At 38.8% G+C, this 21,773-nt stretch overlaps 1 long non-coding RNA gene across 2 annotated transcripts; it reads right to left on the reverse strand.

Moving 5' to 3' along the window:
* Positions 1–249: 249 nt before the first annotated feature.
* LOC118156489 lies at positions 250–18,110 on the reverse strand. 2 transcript variants are annotated; one of them, XR_004746291.1, is made up of 5 exons: positions 15,708–18,082; positions 14,720–14,798; positions 14,422–14,564; positions 2,666–4,784; positions 250–2,037 (listed from the first exon to the last, which is right to left on the reverse strand). It is a non-coding gene; the product is annotated as an uncharacterized LOC118156489 (long non-coding RNA). The 2 variants fall into 2 exon arrangements; XR_004746290.1 differs by lacking the exons at positions 250–2,037; positions 2,666–4,784 and having other exon boundaries at positions 14,134–14,564; positions 15,708–18,110.
* Positions 18,111–21,773: the final 3,663 nt, after the last annotated feature.

Here is a 21,773-nt window from a genome sequence, read left to right on the forward strand (position 1 = left end):
TTTCTTAATTTTATGCAAAGTAATGCATATGTTGGGGGGTATGATAGCTTTCTCACCAGTGTGCTTCCACTGAAGGCAATGAATATCTTTGCATAGATATCACACTGGTACCGACAGAATACATCTTTAAGAATAGCAGCAGTTCTCTTCAGGATTAAGTGTTACTACTAAAGGACTTATTCAAATCCTTTTTCATGGAAAAGCTCCCCTTGAATTCAGTGAGCTTTGGATAAACTGCTTGCATTTCAATGGCAGAATTTTTTGTTTACTGACATGGATTCATTCATTTTAATAAGTACCTGCAAAGTTGGCATTATGTGTTCTCATTAGGTGAGAAAAGTTGCACAAATTGTAGTGATTTATTCAAGATAACAGTCTAGGTAGTATCTCACAGATGCTCAAACTTTGTTGTGATTACAGCACTGAAGGGTTAATGCTTTCAGTATCCTTCTCATTTCTGCAAAGCACAGACTTTGTAAAAACACAGCATTTTGTTTAAAGGTTGTGTTTAGTTCCTCTAAACCAACAGAAATTAAAGGTTTTGGAAACCCTGTCAAGCTCACTGTATAGACTGTGCACAAACGTTGTGGTTACTTTTGCCTACCCAGTGACTCACCCCTGGTTGTTTTGGTATTCTTAAAATATAGATTTAGCTTCAAATTCAGGTCAGCTTGTATGGTCTCATTTGCTCTACTCTGTCTTCAAATCTGGAAGATATTTGTAAAATAATTTCTGTTCTCTGTGCCACGGACTTCCCAGAAATCCCTAGCATAGTTTTTATTTCTATTTTCAATTGTAGATAGAAGACAAACTACTAGTTAAAAATAATTCTGTTATACAATCGCTTAGAGGAAAGAAAAACCCTGTTGTAGATTTCCAAGTCCAGATGTAATGCTTTCTTCATGGTCCTGTGAAAACACATCCTCAACTGTGGTTAACAGCACCTGAGTGGACAAGGACAGCTTCCATACGCCTGCTTTAGATACATCAAGAAGAACTCTCAAGCATGAACAGCCAAAATTTAAATGTGATCTTAAAGGGAAAACAAACAAAACCACAGAAAAATAAACAAACAATAACAGCAAAAGAACAGCTGTTTGCCCTGATTTAGGAATGTGTCTTTGTTGCCTTTTTGTATTAGGAAAAATACAATTTCCAATGTGCACTACTGTAATAGCTCAAATTGCTACAAAGGTATTATTCAGCTCCAGGGCCAATGTTTTAAATAAAAGAGCCTGGAGGAATGCACTACGGTGTATTTCAGGGCAGCAATATGTGCATTTGCAAATACTTAGACAGTAAGATACAGTCTCCAGAAAATAAGTGGGAAAGATATTTCTTTCATAATAGCAATTAAGTCTATCCTGAAATCTAAGCCTGCTTGATAATTCTGGGCAGATTAGCTCCTTGCACAGCATCTGCAGCATGTTTCAAATGAACAATAAACTACTTTTTTTTTTTTTTTTTTTTTTTTCTTAATACTTCCAATATTGTGGCCAGAGCAGCAGCACACTCTGCATTATGAGCACCTAAAATCCATCTCACATTCACCTCAAACACACTTGTATCAGCAACACCTTAACTTTCCCCACATCTTTTTGGACTCAAGGAATATATTCAAACCAAAGTAGAACCTCTTAGAGTATGAGACTCAATTTTTGTTTATTATAAAAACTAGATGAATAAACTCAGGAGCAATGTAAATGGTAATATGGCTTACAATTTGGCTTGCTCACCATTTGGCAGACCATAATCGCAATGTACTTGCCTGTTATAGGGCTGGTTTTGGTTGCATGTGGCTATGCCTGCAGAACATGAATCTCTGCTGGTGGTCCATTTCATTTCCACATACTTGTTTCCTTCCTTCTTTAATGGTTTTAGAGATCATAATGATTCACAGATTCTCTCAATTTGCCCCAAACTCTTGTCATAGCATATTTTTGCATAGCTGATCATGTGTATTAAAAACATTATTTCAATTTACTGTTTCTATTTCACTTATTTTTGATTGCCCAGCCTCAAACAACAGTGGAAGGACTTCCCCTAGATGCTTCTTGTCTGTCTTGTGTCATTCTAACCACTCACTTTGCCATTTGGAGCTATGGGGATTTCATTAAATCACTATTCATGTTCTCTATTGACCTACCACCATTCCTAATTAAATATTATCCTTGAGCTGTACTTTACTTCTCAACTTATTTATTTTCTTTCTTTGTATTTTTAGTGACTAACCAAGTCTCACTTCTACATAAATAAAACAAACAAACAAACAAACACACAAACAAACATTATAAGGGTCCTAATATTATAAGATTTATTACATTATAATTGTCCTATAATGGTCCTATATACTAAAATTTGATCTTCCTCCTCATTGTCTGAAAGTGAAAATGATTTTAAAACAAATGAACACATTCCTACTTCTTTTACCTCCTCAGATTAGTATTAATAAAAGTGTTCTCAGTGATACCCTGATAACCTCAGACTGTCGATGCTTTGAGGCACTACTACTATCAGTTTTGATATCTGCTGTTGTCAGTTGCTGAAGAAGCTTGTCTAAAATTACCTTGTCAGATAACAGTCAATAATTGGTTTTATCTTTATTTACCTTGAGTCTCATTTTTCTTTCTACTTCCTTGGAGTCTCCAGTTATGTTTTGTGTCACATTGTCTTACTTTTGCAGCCACTAAAACCATTAGTAACATCAGAAGGACTGGTGACAATCATCTAATTTCAGTCCCTCTTGCAAATTTTATAATTGTACCATGACTCCCAGGACACCTTAAGGAGACACGAAGGAGTCAATCTTTCTGTCTACTCCGACTCTTATTTTCCAGAAACCACATTGCTATTCATTTGTTATCTCCTTTGTGTAACGGATGGGTGTATAAAATGTCACAAACAGGAATTAATAAACTGTACTGTGCAGGAAGTTTTGTGATCCTTCTTATAATCTATTCTAACACTTTATAAAAAATGCTGGAGGAACTATTTTCAATTCAACAAAGTCATTTTAAATAGTCTTTAAGCTATCTTATCCCACCATCCCACAAAGTCCTTTCCACCATCTCTCTGATTTCAGTAATTCAGTTCTAACATTTCCAACCTTTTTTTCCTTGTTGTTTCCGAGAATTCCAACTGCCTCTTAAACCTCTTAAACTTTTCTCTTCTACAAACAGCTAAGCTATCTGTACTAAGAAAGTCATTAAAGAACTCCCTCCCTCTGTCCAGTACTGCATTCTTGCACTGTCCTTTTTCACACTCACGGCTGATCTTTTCTCCAAGTGTTGTAGCTCTCATAAAATACTCCTACATTATATGCATTTTACTCTGCATAGTCCTACTGGACCTAAGTACTTCAGGTCCTTTTTTTTGGTTTTATCACACTTAGCATGAGACCAACTTGGAATTTGCGTTCTCGCTTTGCATGTCAGTTTCCAATTACTTTCCCATATACTGTTAAATGATCCTTTGTTTCTCATACTTGGAATTCTCCTGAATTATCTTCTTTGATTCAGTCTGCCATGATTTCTTCTGAAGTCTATTTATAACTGCTACCTTTTCCAGCCTGTTTTTCATATACTTCCAGGATGCTGTGTTTTATCTGTAAGTGGTCTATTGAATTTTCTCATCATGTTTGTGCTATCACTCTATGATCAATTCTTAGACTTCCAGTTTTTGCCTTGAGAAAAAATTTACAATATGATTACTAGAAACTACCTCTGTAGATAGACATGTATGCCTGATAACATTTTAAAGAAAGTTTCTGTGCTATTCAAGTCCATCCTTAATTGTTACAAAATCAATTAATCTCATGTCATTGTTAATTGTTACATTATAGACATCAGATCCTTTCCATTGTCTCCCACATCTTCCTTTTCTACTTTGGCACCACAGCCATCCACCACTATTTTGATATCACACTTTGCAAGATTCTTGAAGACCATATCACAATCAGCACAGCATTCATCTTTTATGTTGTTAGATATTCCTTTGCCGGGAGCACATATATTCATTCCTAACATACTAGTTGTCCCAGTAGGTTGACATACAGCCAGTTTGCTCATTGTTAGCTTCCAAGACAGTAAACCTTGTCTTTGACCTTCCTGCAGCATTCTTGCTACTAAAAGAACCAGTGATACTTCTTCCTAAGAAGCAGAAGTAGCCTTGGGCATCTTTCCCTCCATTTGGCATAGCCCTTAGGGACCACATGGGATTGATACCTCTCTTTCCATGGCCATGACACCACTCACCATAGGGTGTGTTTCCATTAAACTGTTTGTTGATTGTCTTCTCTGAGTAAAGCAGCAGGAATTTCATAAACTTTATTAGCAAGGCTATCTTGTGCATGTTATCCTATCTTTGATCTACTATACTTCGGAGGACTCCTGCCCTAGGTAACATTACTTTTTTGTTTGGTGAGGATTACCATGCAGCAAAGAATATTTCTTGCAGCAAGGAGTAAGTCTAAGCTTCAGAACACCCCCAGAACAAAGGCCCCAACTTGCTCAGAATTTGACTACCTGTGCCTTTGCACTCTTGAGAATTCCAGCCCAGATGCAGCACTGAATGCAGCTGTCAGATACTTGAGACATCTCACAGAAGATACACTTCTGTTCTCTTTTCTGTCAGCACTTATTATGTCAGAATAAGAAAGAGAGATATTGTCTTTTAAAGCAGATGCTATTCCAAGATTTCTTTTTCTTAATAAAATCAATTGAAATTGTTTAGGCAAGAGACAGCATGCTCTCATCAATGTCGCGTCTCGAAGTCTGTGAGAATTCCTGTAAAGCAAAAAAAAAACAAACAAACACCAAAAACAACAACAAAAACCTGTGCATCCTTTTAAGTGGAACGAGCATGAATGCTCGTTCTCTATATATCTGTCTACCTCTGCCTATGCATGTCTACAGGGTGGTATTGCTGCTGTAGGTCTAATTTAACCCTTAAGAGGAAGAAGTGACTTAGAATTTCTCTTCAGAATGTTTCTTTCTCCAGTTCCATTGTTTGTAATCTCAGAGCATGGCATCAGGTTCATGCTTTCCTGCTGTTAAGATGCCAGCTTTGCAGCTACAAAGTATGAAATAGAGCACTGTGAAGAAAACGAAGGCCTTCTTTAAGGTACTGATTCAGCAAATTATATGAGCAAGTTTTAAATTGAATTGCTATTCAGTATCTTTGTTGAGCAAAGATGGATTTGTCAAAGGAATTAAAACATAGGTCCATTCTGAAATGCTCTGTTGCATCATTATCTCAAAACTGCTAACAGTGTAGTAGGATATGGAAGATTTTACAAAGTCTTCCAACGGAGCCCTGAATCAAGTTATACCCCAAAGGTGCACATGAAGAGCATCTCAAAGCATTTGTTTCCTAGGTCTGAGTGGGAAATGACAGTCCCGTGTTTCTTCGGCTCTATCCCAAGACTGCCCAAGAGTGCAGAGTTTTGCATGACTCTTACAGGTAAAAGTAAACAGAGATGAGGTAGACAGGCCAGCATTAGGAAGAGGGGTAGCAGAAGGAAGAAGATTTATCTGGAAAAGCCTTTACCTTGCATGCCAACATCCCAAAGTAGCCAGGGAATATGCTCTGCTAACATTGTGCACTACAAAAGCTCTCAGATTATCAAGGAGAGACACTAGTGAAAATGAAGAAAATTCTGAAATGGATAAGTACTTGGGACACTTCCTATGCCATTTTAATAGATGTTGGGACACTTCCTATGCCATTTTAATAGATGCAATTCTAATGGATTCTTATTGTAAATTATTATACATTAATACCACCACAGGATACTTGAATACAAATCTGCCCCCTATATACAAATCATTTCTGCAAGACAACAGATGAGGAGAAAAAGATCTTGTACAAAGCAAGATGTTAGCATGGAAATTATGGGGCCTGGTATCAGTTTTAATGTTTCCACAGCTGTAAATCTTTGGGAACGTCACTGAGGGTGAATGCTACAACACTCAGCATTGATAATGTGTGAGTTCCTTCTTCACCTAGAGAGAAATAACAGGCTTTGGCTAAACACCCAAGTGCCTCACACAACATCTTTTGTCTATGGCAAACCAAACAACAGGCATCCTGGAAGCCAACACACTGATCCAGGAGGGCTTAGAGCTGACCGAGAGGAAATTACAAGAGGATGTGTACTTACCGGGTTTTTCATAGCCCCCCTCTCCATGACACTGGTACCACTTAGTGGGAAATGTATTTCGTGTCACATTCAAGGGGGTCTGTGTATGTGTACCTCCTGTTTCTGCTTGTCAACATCTTCTCTGGACACATTTGTGGCCAGATCATCTGTTCTCATGAAAAACTGTTTTCCCTTGATAACTTAGTAGCTTGTTAATCAAACTACAAAGACTCTGACCTAGGACCTCCTCTGGTTTGAATGTGAGAACAGATTTTTCCTATGCGTGCTCTATTGTCAAGTGGGGTATTTTATATATATATATATATATTTTTTTTTTTTTTCTCTTTCTCCTGTAAATGTTAACCCTCTCCATATGAATTACTGAAATAGTCTTTGGGCAAGAAAAAGAAAACTGCTTCCTAGAATCCTAGAATCATTTACATTGGAAAAGACCTCCAAGATCACCAAGTCTAACCTAACACTGCCAAGTCTAACACTAAACCTTGCCCCTAAGCACCACACCTACATGTTTTTTAGATACTTCCAGGGATGATGACTTCCCTGGGCATCCTCCTGCTGTCTCTTGATGCTGAAGACACCATTTAGAAGCACTGGGATTACCATCCCTGCTGCAAGCAGTATTTCTGTGTTTTATGAGAAGAAGAAACACTTGAACAGAAAAGTTTGAAACATACCTATGTGGAACATGTCAGAAAGCAGTGACGAGAGTGTTCAGCTAGGCGATGGCAGGATCCAGTTTAAATTCTTTCCTCTTTAATTAATTTGGAGTAAGGAGTTAAACACTGTTCCTCCATATATGTGGACCACCTATTTCTGTCTGAATTTTGAGTTGAAGCCCAGTGCAGAAGCTTAATGCCTCTAATGGTAGAAACGTCAGAAGCCAAAAGTCAGACACTGAAAGATTTTAAGCAGCTTGACAGCTACATGGCAAGTGACGCTGTTGTTGAAGTTCTTATTGGTAACATGGTATGTTACCAATGTTGCCACATGATATGTGGGCACTAGCATATAGGCACTTAATCGTTCTTAGAGTCTGTGCTCACACCTTTTCCGTCCCCATCCTCTCCCTGGTAAGAATCACAGCACTTCTTCATTGCCACGATCAGATGACCTTTCCTATTTAGAGTGAAAAATTTTCCTGGCAAGAATGATTTGCTCAGTGGATCCAGACCAAGGTGTTGCTGAATGCAAAATAATCGTAAGGAATGAACAACACTCATTGCTTTAAAATTGGCAGTTCTGGGCAGGCAGTCCTGAGATACCCTTTATTAATGAAATGACAGCTTGTGTAACTATGCTGAGATCTTTTTGTCATGTACAATATAACTAAGCCATATTTAGTATTGAGGTTGTAAATATGCTTGTTGCATATTTTTTGCCTCCAAAAGTTTGAAGGCAAGATTTTTGAGCGGAACTAATCTTGGTACATGCCCAAAAAGCTTTTCTGTTCTTTCCAGACTGAAACAAAATGAGACACTGCTTTCTCTTACAATCCTTGCCTCATTTAGTGCAGAAATTCTATCACAAATAATAATGTAGAATTGCAGTATAACTAACTACATTGTAGTTTTATAACTGTATAAAAGTAATCAGCAGTAAATTTGTGAGCTTTCTTTACCTCCCAAACCTCCGGTGGTAAGTAGGGTGCACTGAAGTATCTTCTCTACTTCTGAAAGTCATTATTCCCAGATAGGATTAGCTGATTAAAACGAACTCAGGAAATGGGATTATTCACTGTCTATGTCATATAAATAAAAATAAAAGCTTTGGTTTCTTTAGCACTTTTCACAAGCACTAAATAAGGAAAGCAAAAAACACAAAGCATATCTTTGCAAATCCTCTCCAACTCAAGTATGCTATTGTTGAATATAGTTAGCATTTGGCAGAATAAACAGGTAGATGCAATGTGGTTATCACCTTCCTGCTAGGAAGGTTTTCACCTTCCTAAACTGCTGTTTAGAGTTATGTTTACTGTGTGTATACTTCTAATGCTTGTACACACCAAAACAACATTTACATGCTTTTAGTAAACTCACTAACAGCTGCTGGTGAACACAAATGTATTCATGATTAGTTATGCTTTAGAAATGTCTTGGATTAAGTGAATCTACCTTATTAAACACCTTTGTAACCAAGGGCCTAAAATACTTGTAGTCAATTGCAGTTTTATAAGCCATCTGTATTTTGCACCTGTAAAGCAACCTTGTAAAGGAGACCACTTTTTAAAGGCATAAAAGATAATGTAAATCTAAAATGTCATTTGAGAAGTCTTAATTGCTTCAAAACAGAGCAATTACGTGCACTGGTGAATTGAACATAAAGGAGCTACAGATTATATTTGTACACAGTTTGGCTCAAAGAATATATTTATTGATAGGGCAGGGAGATGAAATTGATGAGTCTGGAGTTGTAGCCACTAAACAGGATATGTATTCACACTGACTTCATGTTTTCTAGAGAATATCTCTGAAATATCTAAGGAAAAAGAGAAATAGGAAGAAAAGGAAGCTCAGTCAGTCACAAGATTGTTTTGTAAAAGGAGAAAACAGGATTAGCTACAATGAGATTATCAACTAATTCTGTGAGGCAACACCCATAAAGATCAACAGACAAAGGGGAGGGAGCTGGACTCTGCAGTATTTTTAACAGCAGCAATGTATCAAGGACAAGACTGTTTTTTCCCTATAATGTGGAGTACTGTTGTAGTAGGACTGAACTATAATCTTTGATAGCAAGAGTAATTTCTCTCTAGCACATGAAGGGCATTGAAGCTCAATGCTGAGCTTATAAACCAAAAATCCTATAAAAAGTAGCCAGAATCACTTTTTTGTTTGTTTGTTTGTTTTGTTTTTGTTAGTGGAGCAGTGTGTTCAAGTAAGACAGCAAGACAAAATTTTCCTGCATTGTACCTTTCTACAGGTCACCATTCTGCTTTCTGCTTATTTCTCTGGAAGCTTACTATTAAAACTATACATGTAGCAAGACAGCAAAACCTAGGTGAGCTTGTGGTTTCTGTCTGTTATTACAGAAAGGGCTTCATAATTAGAAGAGTATAATCCATCATGGTAGACTCTCCTCTTTATTAGTGAGAGTCTGCTCATATCAGGGTCAAACATGTTGACATCTGGAGGAATAACTTGTCCCACCATCATTCCTGATACCAACAGTCTGTTCTCTGGCTTTCCTCTTCCTGTGTCGTTGCTGGTGGACTCAGAGCTCGTCATATTCCCTGTGCTATTTAAGGAACTTCTTGGGCTGGCATTTTATTTTAAGGCTGCTACTGTATTCTTTAAAAAACCAACAGGAAGCATTTATCCTCCACAAACCTTAGTAACTTTTCTGTTCTCAGTTCCTACACAAAGACCAGATTTGCCATATTATGTATATAAACAAAATTAGCTTTAAAAACAGAGGCCCACATAACATTTACCTCTTCTGCCCACTCTTCAAAGAGACTTTCTGTGTTAGGGAACCCTACCACAACTGACTGGGAAGATCTTACAGCTTCGGATGTGGCATGTGTATTGTGTTGAAAAGCTCCTGTTGTTGCAAAGGCTGCAAATGTGATTCAGGAGCACAAAACCTGTAACTGCTGAGATCAGCTGAATGTGAAAGCAGAGTTGTGTCAGGGCTGTCTGGGTACAACACCTGCAGGGTTATTTCAGCCATATATTACTCCATCTCTTAGGGGTCACCAAGATCTCCCTTTAGCTACCTGAGATGTTCTACAACATTTATTCTACTTCTGATAATAAGATTTTCATGCTCTCTTATTAGGGTCCTGAATATGATTTATCCCGAAGTTATTTTCATAGGAACTCTCTTCTCCTGCTGAGTCTAAACAAATGCAATATCAGCTTATTTGTAACATATCCTATTAAATAGGCAGAATTCTGGCCTAATATTTACCTGATGAATTTACAAGGAAGGAGCTCTGGAAAGAATCTAAGGTCACTCATGAAAGACATCAGGACTCATTACTGCTATGTGTTCTGGATCATGGGCTACCTCTTTTGAGGAAGGGGAGAAACCTGCATGCACAGGACTTCTCTCAAGCATGACACAATAGGGGAAGCAAGGCCAGGTGTTTACCAAACATGCTTTGTTATGAGCACCTCACATGTGTAAGAAAATCTAATGGTCTTGACTTTTATTCATCCTTGCTTTAAATTTTTCTCCTTTACTTTTTTAACCTTCTGTGTCTATGGCACTTAAAGTAACAAGTAAACAAAAGATCAGCTGAACCCAAACCAGGTTGCTGGCAGCCTGGGCTGATTGCTGGTAGTTGAAAAGAAGCCAAAAGAAGCTGGCTCATGGTTGTGCAAACAAATACTGGTAACAATGAAACATTATTTATTTATTTATTTATTTATTCTCAACAATTCCCCCTGCCTAGGAGGAACATGGTTAGGTTTGTTCCACAGACTCAAGTCTTGCAAGCATTAGTGCTAGCCTGTGTGTTAATTATCCCAAAATTCAGAGACAGATAAGCTGAAAGGGATCTCTTCCCTACTAATCTCTCATCATGTGCACAAGAACAGCTTCTTTCTCTTGAGCTTTGACAACCACAAATCCATAGCTGCTCTCCAGGCCCACATACACAGAATCACAGAATAGCTGGTGCTGGAAAGGAACTCTGGAGGGCATTTTGTCCAGCGTCCCCCCCTCTGAAGCAGGACCACTTAGAACCACTTACCCCAGACCATGTCCAGAAGACTTCTGAGTATCTCCAAGGAGGGAGAACCCACCACCTCTACAGGCAACCTGTTCCTGTGCTCAGTCACCCACAGAGTAAAAAAGTGTCTCCTGGTTTCACATTGAGCCTTCTGTGTTTCAGTTTGTGTCCACTGCCTCTTATTTTGTTGCTGAGCATCACTGGAAAGAGACTGGAGCTGTCTTTTTTACACTCTCCCTTCAAGTATTTATAAACATTGATGAGGTCCGCCGTGAGCCTTCTCTTCAGGCTGAAGAGTCTCAGATCTCTCAGCTTCTCCTTGTGGGAGAGATGCTCTAGTCCTTTAAACATTTTAGTGGCCCTTCTCCGGACTCTCTCCACTTCCTCTATGGGATTTGGTGATCTTAAAGATCTTTTCCAACATAATCAATTCTATGATTATATGATCTCATACTGGGGCACCCATAAAATATAGATACTACCAACTACACCTTCTTTTTATTTTCAACAACAGCAAAGAGCACCCGCTGGTCTCTGTTTCCCTTCACAAATATGCTGGAAGAGGTATGGCTTGTAGAACTTCATCTTTGAATCCATCCCAACAGTGTTACAGTGCCTTCCTATTCCCTGGTGAAGCTGTGCACTCTCGAGTATTACAGAACACCTTTAAAAAACAACCAAGTAACCATCCAAAAACCAAAAAAATCAAGCAAGGAAACAAAAAAAAAAGGGGGGGAAAAAATCACAATTACCTCTGAGAATATTCTCACTTTAAAAAGGCTACAAAGACTATTTTGCAGAAACTTCCTCAACTTCCTCATTCTAGGTCTTCCTTACACAATCTCCAAAATGAACAAGGAAAACATAGTTTTGTTTCCAAATAGGATATCATACCCTTTTGTTTGAAACCAGTTACAGAATTTATCAAAAGAGAAAAATATGATCCTTGGTCCAATGCATCAGATGTTGCCAACATATCATCAGACTCAAAAATCAGACTAGTGGATGTGACAGAACCTCTGTTTTTTCTTTGCAACTTCAGCCAAGACAGCATTGTCTTTATTTATTTATTTATTTATTTTTCACTGCAACATGAGAACTAGAAACATGAAAGCAGGATCCTGCAGATCTGATATATTCCCTGTGCTAGACCTTCAGATTTTCCCTAACCCTTGCACCAGGTTTGGGGTGGTTAGCTGGATGTCACGTTTTGTTGGTTTTGTTTGTTTTGTTTTGTTTTGCCCTTTTTTTTTCTTTCTTTCCTAGTGGACAAAGTACTTGCATGTCATTCTCCTCTTTTTAAGGGGACACAAATTTTCCCTTTCAAAAGCTGATTCTTCTCTTGCCTTTTTGTTTAGAATTAATCCGTTCCTGCCTCCTAGCAACCACTTACCATTACAACTACAGCCAAGACAGCAAGTAAACATCCGTTGTGTAAGTACCTAATGCAAGTGGAGTTAATGAACTGCTTGTAAGCACTGTTCTCTAGGTAGAGCAGCCTGGAAATCTATCTGCGTACTCTCTGTCAGCACTCTCAGGAAAGGGATCCTGAGATTAATAGCAAACATAGAAGCATCCTGCTGACTGATAAATCTGTGCTAGAGTAACTAAGGAAAAACATGCTTTTCCCTTGCTTACCAAATGCAGATCTGATTCTGGACTTCCCACAGACTTATGAATGCCATACAGTGACTACCAAGGGGCCAACAGCATTAGCACCTGCATTGATCCATTTAGCCAGAGCACCTACACTCAGTGCTTAGTCATCACAGGATCCCTCTACAGTCAGCAGAGAGAGGCATCTATAGACAGCCGTATAAATCTGAATCTGAACTGATCTCAGAGGGTATCCCTTTCTCTCTCCACTAACTATACAGGGAGTTAAGACAGCTAGACTTCGGATGTGGGCACCTCAGCGTCTGATCTTTGATGCTGACATCATAACGGTAGAGTGGATCTGAGTACCTCAGATAACCCCTGAGTTTCAGCTATGCCCCTATCTCTGTGTATGAATAGGCAAAAGACTTTTAACCAGGCTGGTGTCATCTGATGTTTTCTCTGTATAATTTGTACCTGAACTGTCCTAAGCAATTCGGAGACATGCCTTATGTCATATAACAACTTTAGTCAGGGCCTATGCTACTGATATGTGAACATTTACATTATACAGTTTAACTCCTCCTGGAGAATATACACCTGGCTAGAATGTATGTACTCCACTTTTTTTAACGATGAAGTAAATTCATTCAGCATGCAACAACTGTGTGGTAGACACAGTTGAACCTGAATCGTGTGGTAGGATTTCTGTTCCTTGCTCCATGGTACGGATAAGAGCTCGCTAAGTTGTGCTAAGAGTAATATCTGTGGGATCATTTAATAATCTGGATCAATAAACTAACTTAATTATACAAAGAAGCTTCCAAAAACTTAAGATCTCTTAGACTGAACACTGTATTTGAGAACTGTTACCCCACTGCAGTAAATACTGGGGTTGTAATAAATACTGGGGTTATCTTATTGAGAAATCTGTATAGTCCTCAGTTGGATTTAGATCAGGTTTACCGATTGGCTTTTGGCAAGAAAACACTCCATGCACACAAAAAGCTTCATAAGCAACATATAATGTGGTAAAATGTATGTGCAATATACTGGAGAGCTCATACAGGAAAGGAAGGATTCATCTCACTTCATGCTACACCTTGTGCAACATCTCTCTGCAGACCAAGAGGTTGCCTTATACTCCTCTATAGGCAATAGAGAGGAAAAGGCTTTTAAAAATGTGATTCATTTCAGACAATAAGATGAATTGTGTTCTGCTAATGGTTCTCACTATTGACTCCAAGGAAGTGTGGAGTGACTAGCTTATCTGCGGGCTGTTTTGTAGATAGCTATGAATTCCTCTTTGCTTTTTCTTGCCTAGACATCAGTCACACTGTTACTTTAATGTGTGTGCACATATATATATATACATATATATATATATATGTACGCACAAACAAAATGCAATGAAGTTCCAAGCTAACACATAGGTCTGTATGCCTGCTTGCATAAGCCCATTCCCCTCTGATAATTCTCCCAAAGCAGTTGATTCTCTTTTATATGTGCTACAAATCATCTGAGCTCCTCAAAGCTGAGAAGAAAGGCAATAAATCAAGCTTCCTTCTCTTGCCCTTGTCCTCATTCATCCTGTCAGATAGCAAATAAGCAGAAGACTCAACGACTGGCAGCAGCAATCTCTGTGTACTTAATAGTTGGTACTGGTTAAGCACAAAACCAAAGAACCAAGTGTTTGAATTATCATAAAAAACAGCCAGTCCTTGGATCTCTGAGCTCCACAGACAGTTTAAACACATCTCCTCCTAAGCCCATTAAAATGATGCAAGAATGTACAAACTCCAAACTTCCAAGGTTCCCCTTTAACTAAGAGAAAATTTTAAGTTAAAGAAGTTAGCTAATAACTACATAAAGAGTCAGAGGTTGTTTGCTGTGGACAGTACTCCCCTTGCACAAACTTTCATATCTCCTCCATCATACACTACAAAGAACTAAGCATCCTTTCCTATCCCTTGTGAACTAATCCACTCACTGCGCTTGCAAATATCTAAAGAGGTGAAGGCATCACGACTTCTCCACCCTTTACAACTGGAAGCATCTCTTGAATCTGCATTATTCAGTCTGAACTTTACTGTTACTTCTCTCTCAGCTCTTAGGATATTAAATGTGTTGGACCTGCAGAAATTAATGGCATGAGGAAAATTCCAATACAGTTTCATAAAGAACAATTAAGCATAATCACAGGTTGTCTAACATCTGGAGATTTCTGGGCCCTTATAGCCACATGCCATATGGATTCAGGAATACAGAGGATAAAATAAAATCCCTACCTCCCTTCTGCCACTTTTCTCTCTTTGGACTAAAACCAAGCACTGCAGCACACAACATATTGCTTGTCAGAGCGCTTTCCTGCCAGAGCAATTTACCAACTCAAATTATGCATCACAACACCCTTGCAGGGTGGAAAGGATAATTAAAAAGCTGGCAATAAACCATTACTTGTTGGAGCAATCTCACGGAGGTCAAAGACTATGTACAGTCTGAGGAATTTTAAGTAACGGCTCGTGGGAGCACCGAGGCAGAGGACAGGATTTCCATACCTTACAAATGTGCATGGATATGGAGGCTCCTCAATGCTTGCAGGCTCTGGGGCTTCCCTCAAGCTTTATTGTTTCATCCCTCAGTGAATGCCAAGCACTTTTGAGAAATCAAGCTCAAAAAGCCAGACTCTTACAGTATGTAAAGCAGCAGAATGGTGACTAGTAAGATTTCAAAAGCACCTAGATTTCCAGCTCCTGTCTGAAGTCCTACAGACTCCAGCCTGGCTCCTGAGATGCTTAAATACTTCTTAAAATAAGGCTCATCAAATACAAATCTCAGAGGCTGTGATCTTCATCCTCTGAACAAACACCCTCCCCTCTAGAACCCATTTCTATCCCCTTGCATTGTCTCCTATTGTCTCCCTGCAATGTCTGCAGACACTGCGGCACCATTTGGGCAATCTCTAGTGGTCTTCTTCTCTGCCAGTTCAGTGTTTATAATTTCTATTTCTTCCTGTTTTTAAAGTGGCTTATCTGGCACAATGTTATTACGATGTTATTATTTGCTGGCCCAATGAAAGTATGATTAAAGCGGATAATATAAACAGACTTTGGAAAAAGATGTCATTTAAATCCTTGCTGATTAGCTTCATTCCTTTGTAAATTACCACTGAATTTGGTATGAGAGGTGGACCTCGGTCAGTTTTAACATCTGGACCCGGAGTCACAGGCTAAATTCACAGTAATTCCTGTCTTTATAACAGAACAAAGCGCTCACTTCTTTAACCCTAAACTTCCCAGAAATTGTTGCATTCAGCCTCCAAGGAGAACTCTGAAGTAAAACGCCATCTCTGTGTCGAACAAGAGTCCAGAGCCCTGCTGCTTTGCTGCTTTGAACACGCAAGAGAAGACTTCACCCTCTGGGAGGATCCTGTGTGAATATGTTTCCTAAGGTTACAGAGCATATCAGAGGGGCAGGCAGGAACTTCCAACTGATGAAGATGTGTAAAATGCCTGTTTTTCTACCACCACTACCTCACCTGAGACTCATCTCTTTCTGAGTGAGTTTGAAACAGAAGGAAACACTTAGAGCTCAAGGAACTCAACCCTCTTTGGGAACTATAGAGTTTATTCATCGGGAATCATTCTCAGCTGCCCTTCCTGGGAGGAGCTAGAGATGAGATCTCCTATAGGCTTTCTGTAATTGATTTGTGATGGCTCAGCCTCACAGAGCATAAAATAAAAGAGTCTTCTATTAGGCTTAAGCAATTCAGTCACTATTGCAAGCAAAAGCAAACAAAGAGCTTCCCTTAGCTCAGACACTGTGGTATTTCCAGCCTGTGAACACTGACTTACTTGATATTATGCACATATAGCCAAGCCCTGGCCTTCCCCACATTTGCCCTCTCATTAGCCACATCCTGGCTACCCCACAATGCACAAACCCAGCATGGCCACCCAGGCCGCCTGTGGGAACTGCAGATGCAGGAGGGGGAATAGCAGCTGCGTGCAGCATGGAGGAGCATGCACTACAAATGGCCCAACATGCTGAACAAAAGATGCAGACATGGAGAGGGCTGGAGTCCTCCAGGTCGAGGGAATTCTCTCCCTACCAGCTTGGCTGGGATCCACATTCCTACATTTCTGTCCCTGACACAGAACAAGGCAGTGTTGTATAGGAAAAGGACGAATACTTTGTTGTGGGTAATATACATCAGGACAGCTTAAACAGAAAGCCAAAGTTTTACAGTTCCTCTTCTGGCCAGGGACCTGAATGTGATATATAAACTTAAACTTAACAGACAGCACCAGATTAAGTTATTCTATAGCATTCTTTGATACGACCCACTGACCTGCAAACAGTTTCTCTGAACTGAACTGAATTTGCTTGGATGAAACTACAGCCTTCTTAACTCTTTTTTTATTATTATAATTTTTATTTTTATTTTTATTTATTCCTGACTTGATTTAGAAGTGCCAAAACACTGAAGCAACCAGAAAAATTTTCTGCTGAGGCTGCTGAATAGGTTTTACCTTGCAAGCTCAACCCTAAGAATTACAGTTGCTCACACAAAATATGACAAAAAACTCACATTTCCACCAGCAGTTTATATGCCATGAAAGCCTGTTATTTTCATGTGCTGAAGTAGTAAAACAGGTAAGAAATGAACATGCAGAAAGTTCTGGTACATACAATAATTTAAGAACCATGTCCGGTGAATTAGCCACCCACCAATTTTCCAAGGGAAACAGTTTGAGATTTGGAAATAGTGTTTTTGTGCATTGGTTTGGTGGCTCAGACACACAGGCAAGGGAAAAAATTGAAGTCTGGGTCTGTTTCTTCATTGTCTTCTCTAAAAAAGGCAAAAAGGCCTTTTTCTTTTCCATGTAAGCCACATCTTTGTTTGGGTATGTGTAACTTGCTACTACCACAGCATCCTACTGTGTAGGTCCTACCCTGGCTAGGTACGAGCTGCGGAAGAGGAGATGGATACACCAGTGTCAGGATGACACTTGTGATTACCACGTGGACACCAACTGGGGCTCCCCCAGACAGTTCCCAGGCATGCTCCTTGGAATCCATCCCAGCTGACAATTTGGATTCCACCAGTCTGTTTTAGAGGGCAAAAGAGTTTAACAGAACTGGCACAGTTATTTTGTGCCAGTTAAACTCAGTACCAAAGTATGCTTTTTGTTTCCTAGCATAGGAATTTGGTATTACACGTACAGTCTTACAAGCCTAGCCTTGCCATGCTGAAGATGACAAGTAGAAATGGAATATTGAAAGGTTTGTCTTTTTTTTTTTTTCTTTTTTTTTCATTTTTCCTTCCCCAAATTCCTTCTGTCTTGCTCTCTCTGCAAAAATCTGCCTATACATTATTTCAGTGGCCCCAGATATGCAGAATTCTCTGTGTTATTAGGGTCCTGACCACAAACAGGAGGTAAGCTTAGGTCTGAGGAAAAAATAAATAAATAAAAAAAAGAGAATTGTTGATCATGGCAATTCTGAAAGAGTGTGAGTGACAAACAACAAGAATCAGAACGGATGTTTCTGGCTGTGTGAGCAGTACAACTGCAGTTCCTGTTTAACAGCACATCCATCAGAGGCTCATTTACCATAAGCTGAGCCAGTAAAGTAGAAATCTCTATAATAATATATATATTTTTTTCTCATTAAGTGTGCAATACCGGACAACTCCAAACTTACTGTTTTCAAGCACATTCCCTTCAATTTTTCATTCTGAGGTGACCGGATTCCAACTCCTAAAGAAAGTTTTTTTTCTGAAGCATGGTCTGAATCAAAGGCCATTCACAATTCCTTTTCTTCATGGAAAGATTTCTATTTCTGTTAAACTTGATAACAGCTTGTTTTTACAAAATAAGACACCGATGCCAAATTGGAGCTGGCAGTATCATTTAAAGAAGTGTCATTCTGGATATAAACAGGAAATGTTTAGAGTACTGATCCAGTGATTAATGAATGTTTCCACAACCACATAGCAGCCAGTTCTCCCTTTCCTTGGAGGTTACTTCATTGCATAATCTACAGAAGGGCCAGAATTTTGGCCCTCCATATTGAAGTATATGAAGAATAGCATTTCTGTGCAAATGCTGGCATGTTTTCTTCCTTTTGAAATCAATTCCAGGTATCCACACTTCCTCCAGTGGGAGTGGGAATCAAGACAAAGTCTGAAAGATTTTTGCTCACACCTCTTTTTTTTTGGACCAAATCGGTTTTCTTTTGTAAGAATTCTCAGACTTCCCTAAATTCATTCATAGACATCACTCCTTAATAGTCTGACTACAGATCCCTCACTTTCCTCCTTCCTATTTTTTTTCCTGGCTGGGGCGGGGGGCGGGGGGGTAGAAAGTGAGTTTGACTGAGTCAGTCCAAACTGCATTGTATGGATCTAGCTAGACACCCACATTAATCTTTTTAGGCTGCCCATCATCTAAATACATGTTAAAAGGGAGCCTAACAACAGAGCACTCTAATTGCCTGATCTAATTGTCTGACCAAAGAGTACCAATTTAGGATAACAATAGAACAGGGCAGAACTTGTTAGCTAGTACATGCTGTCCCCAGACCAGCAAACCAGTGAAAAAAAAAGAAAAATAGAGGAGTGTGTGTTTATGTCGTCTTTTCTGTTCTTTTTGCAAGGTCATAGAAACCTCAGGCACTCAAGGGAGCACAAGACCTTCAGGACAGCTGCTTAACTTGGCACTTTAAGTTTCAAGCCAAGCATATCAGCATTTGTTTGGTGGAATTTCTGAGAAGCAGAAAGTGTGCTGACCAAAGCCTCTCTAGGTAAACTGAAAAGAAAAGTCAGGTGGAAAAATATACTAGTGCTTTTCTAATGAGCTCATAGACAAGTTTGGACTTACCCTTGAGAGCCAGCCAGATGTTCCTGAGCTTCTGCAAGGTGTCAAGATATCTCTAGTTTTGCTGGAAGCAGCAGTAGTGAGGAGGACTCCACGGGAGACAAGATTACAGTTCAGCATCTGTTTTCCTTTTCTCTGTACTTTTTTTTGGAGAGGTTTTTCTTCAGTTTTACCAAGTCTGCTTTGGTCCTGTTTGTACCATATACTGGGTATGTGAACTCTCCAGTAGCTCTTTGTTTCATGAGGAGTGGAAATCTCTGTACAAACATTCACCTACAACGTAAAGACCAACTGAGGTAATTAGTTGGCAGAAAGACTCTCTTATGTAAGAGGAGTTGCCCCAACTTAAAATGTTTCCACCACTTAGCTTTCAGGAATGAAGGGTGTTTAAAGTTAATAACTCACTGTGTAATAGTTAACTTGCAGAAATGTGATTGTTCATATCTGAAATGGGTTGCCTTAGAAAAAATAAATGAAGAAAGAAAGGATGTGGCATACTTAAACATCTTTACAAATATTTAGAAGACAGGGGAAAGCTGTATATAATATATAGCTTTGTTCTAGAGAAATATATGCATTATATATTTATTTTACATACATACCTAGGTACTAAACCGCTCTTATTAAAGACACAACCTCAAACTTGCTGAAATCCATAAAACTGCTATTGACCCAAATGTCTCTGGATAATTACTAGACTCAAATACTTGAGAAGTTTAGAAGCCTCCAGTAAAGCCTGTAAAATTAAGGGCTTAATGAAGGCCTCAGGCTTAAGTAAAATTTAAGTGGGGCATAAGCACTCTGAAAGCCTGGCTCTTTTCTTGAGGCACATTGTCTTAAACCACTACTTCTAATTTTAACCAAAAGACTACTTTACCTATTTGAAAAACAATCCAAGGTCCATGTTGTCCTTAATTGTGACATTGGCTTTCATTCACAACCAAGAAAATAAACTGAACTCAGTGTTTATTGTATTTTTTTAATTATTATTTTTATGTGTTCTGCTTGCATGCGTGGGAATGTGTGTATTTACATTTTGTTATTTATTTTGTGATGACTGTGTTTCCACAGCTTTCAGACTCAAACTTCAATGTTTCCAGTATAGTCACACACTATTCAGGGAGTAGGCGAACTTTTGCTCCCCTGTTCAAAGGTAATAGCTATGTTAGCTATGTTGTCGTTTCTGTATCATAATTTCTTTTTCAAGGACAGACAGTAGCTTGCTCAGCCACTTGCCAGTAGACTCCCTCCAGTTTCATCTTCCTGTTCTGAAATGAGCAACTTGTACCATCCTGCAAGCATAGTTCTTGGTATCACAGATGTAGGAATGACTACAGATGTTGGAATCTGACTATGAGAACATGGCTGCATTATTGTATGTATACATACACACATGTGGCTATATTTTGGGAAAACATAAAAATAAATTTTTATTCATATGTGGAAAATTTACAACCAAATCCCAACTTCTTGATATATTTAAGTATTTACATTTGAGTAACTTCCTTAATAATGCCAAATTTGGCTAAGAATGTGTATAGAAATAATTGACCACTTGGCATGAATTTATTTGGGTACTTCCATAGGACCACAATTTTGTAGCTTGATTAAACCTAAAGCATAATCTCTTGTGGAATGTGGAATGACACAGACCATAATGGAATCAATTTCTTCTCTCTGTCTCTTACTCTCTCTTTCTTTTACAAACTGTCTGGAGTTTGTTTTGGATCTAATAAAACTTGAGAAGATCTCTATTCTTTCAGTCATTCTTAAAGACACTGCTAATCTGGATTTTGTTTTGCTCTGGCCTCTGTTTTAACTATTTAACTTGCCTTTCTTGCAGGACATTTTGGAAATCTTTTACCATTAACAGATCTAACTTTTAACCTAAAGAAAGATGAAATTGTGTCTAGATGAAACATGTCTATGTTCTTTGGGGTAAATGAATGAAATTTTCATTTCTGTGAGGATCTATGGTGGCTACTCATCAATGCAGGAAGTTGTCATTCACATAAAAATCTCTATGGCAGATCTGTTAGTGAAGAACATACACCTCAGCAAGCAAGTCCTCCTTGTGACTGTCTTTGGTAAACACATGCCTCAAGATATCTGTCTAGAGAGATCTTCACGATGACATCTGACACGTACATCCTGTGGCAAAAGGGGAGAGTTAAGGTTTCAAGTCTGCACAACACAACCTCTGCTAAAGAGCTGAGCTAGCTCCACTGAGCTGATACATTAAGCCTACGCAAAAAAATGTTTCAGGAAACAGATTTTCTATTTTAGTGTCTCCTAGAAGGGTTCATGGTCTGAGAGTTAGGATTCATTGGTTTTAGCTCCGAAAGAACTACTAAGAAGGCAGAAGTATTCTGCATGGTGCTACCTTGTGTGATGTATGTGCACATATGTATGTACATCCTTTCAGATCAGATGCCAGTAGTAGCTTCCAATTTGGATCTCA

The sequence above is a fragment of the Oxyura jamaicensis genome, chromosome Z, assembly GCF_011077185.1.
Source record: "Oxyura jamaicensis isolate SHBP4307 breed ruddy duck chromosome Z, BPBGC_Ojam_1.0, whole genome shotgun sequence".
NCBI lineage: Eukaryota > Metazoa > Chordata > Aves > Anseriformes > Anatidae > Oxyura > Oxyura jamaicensis.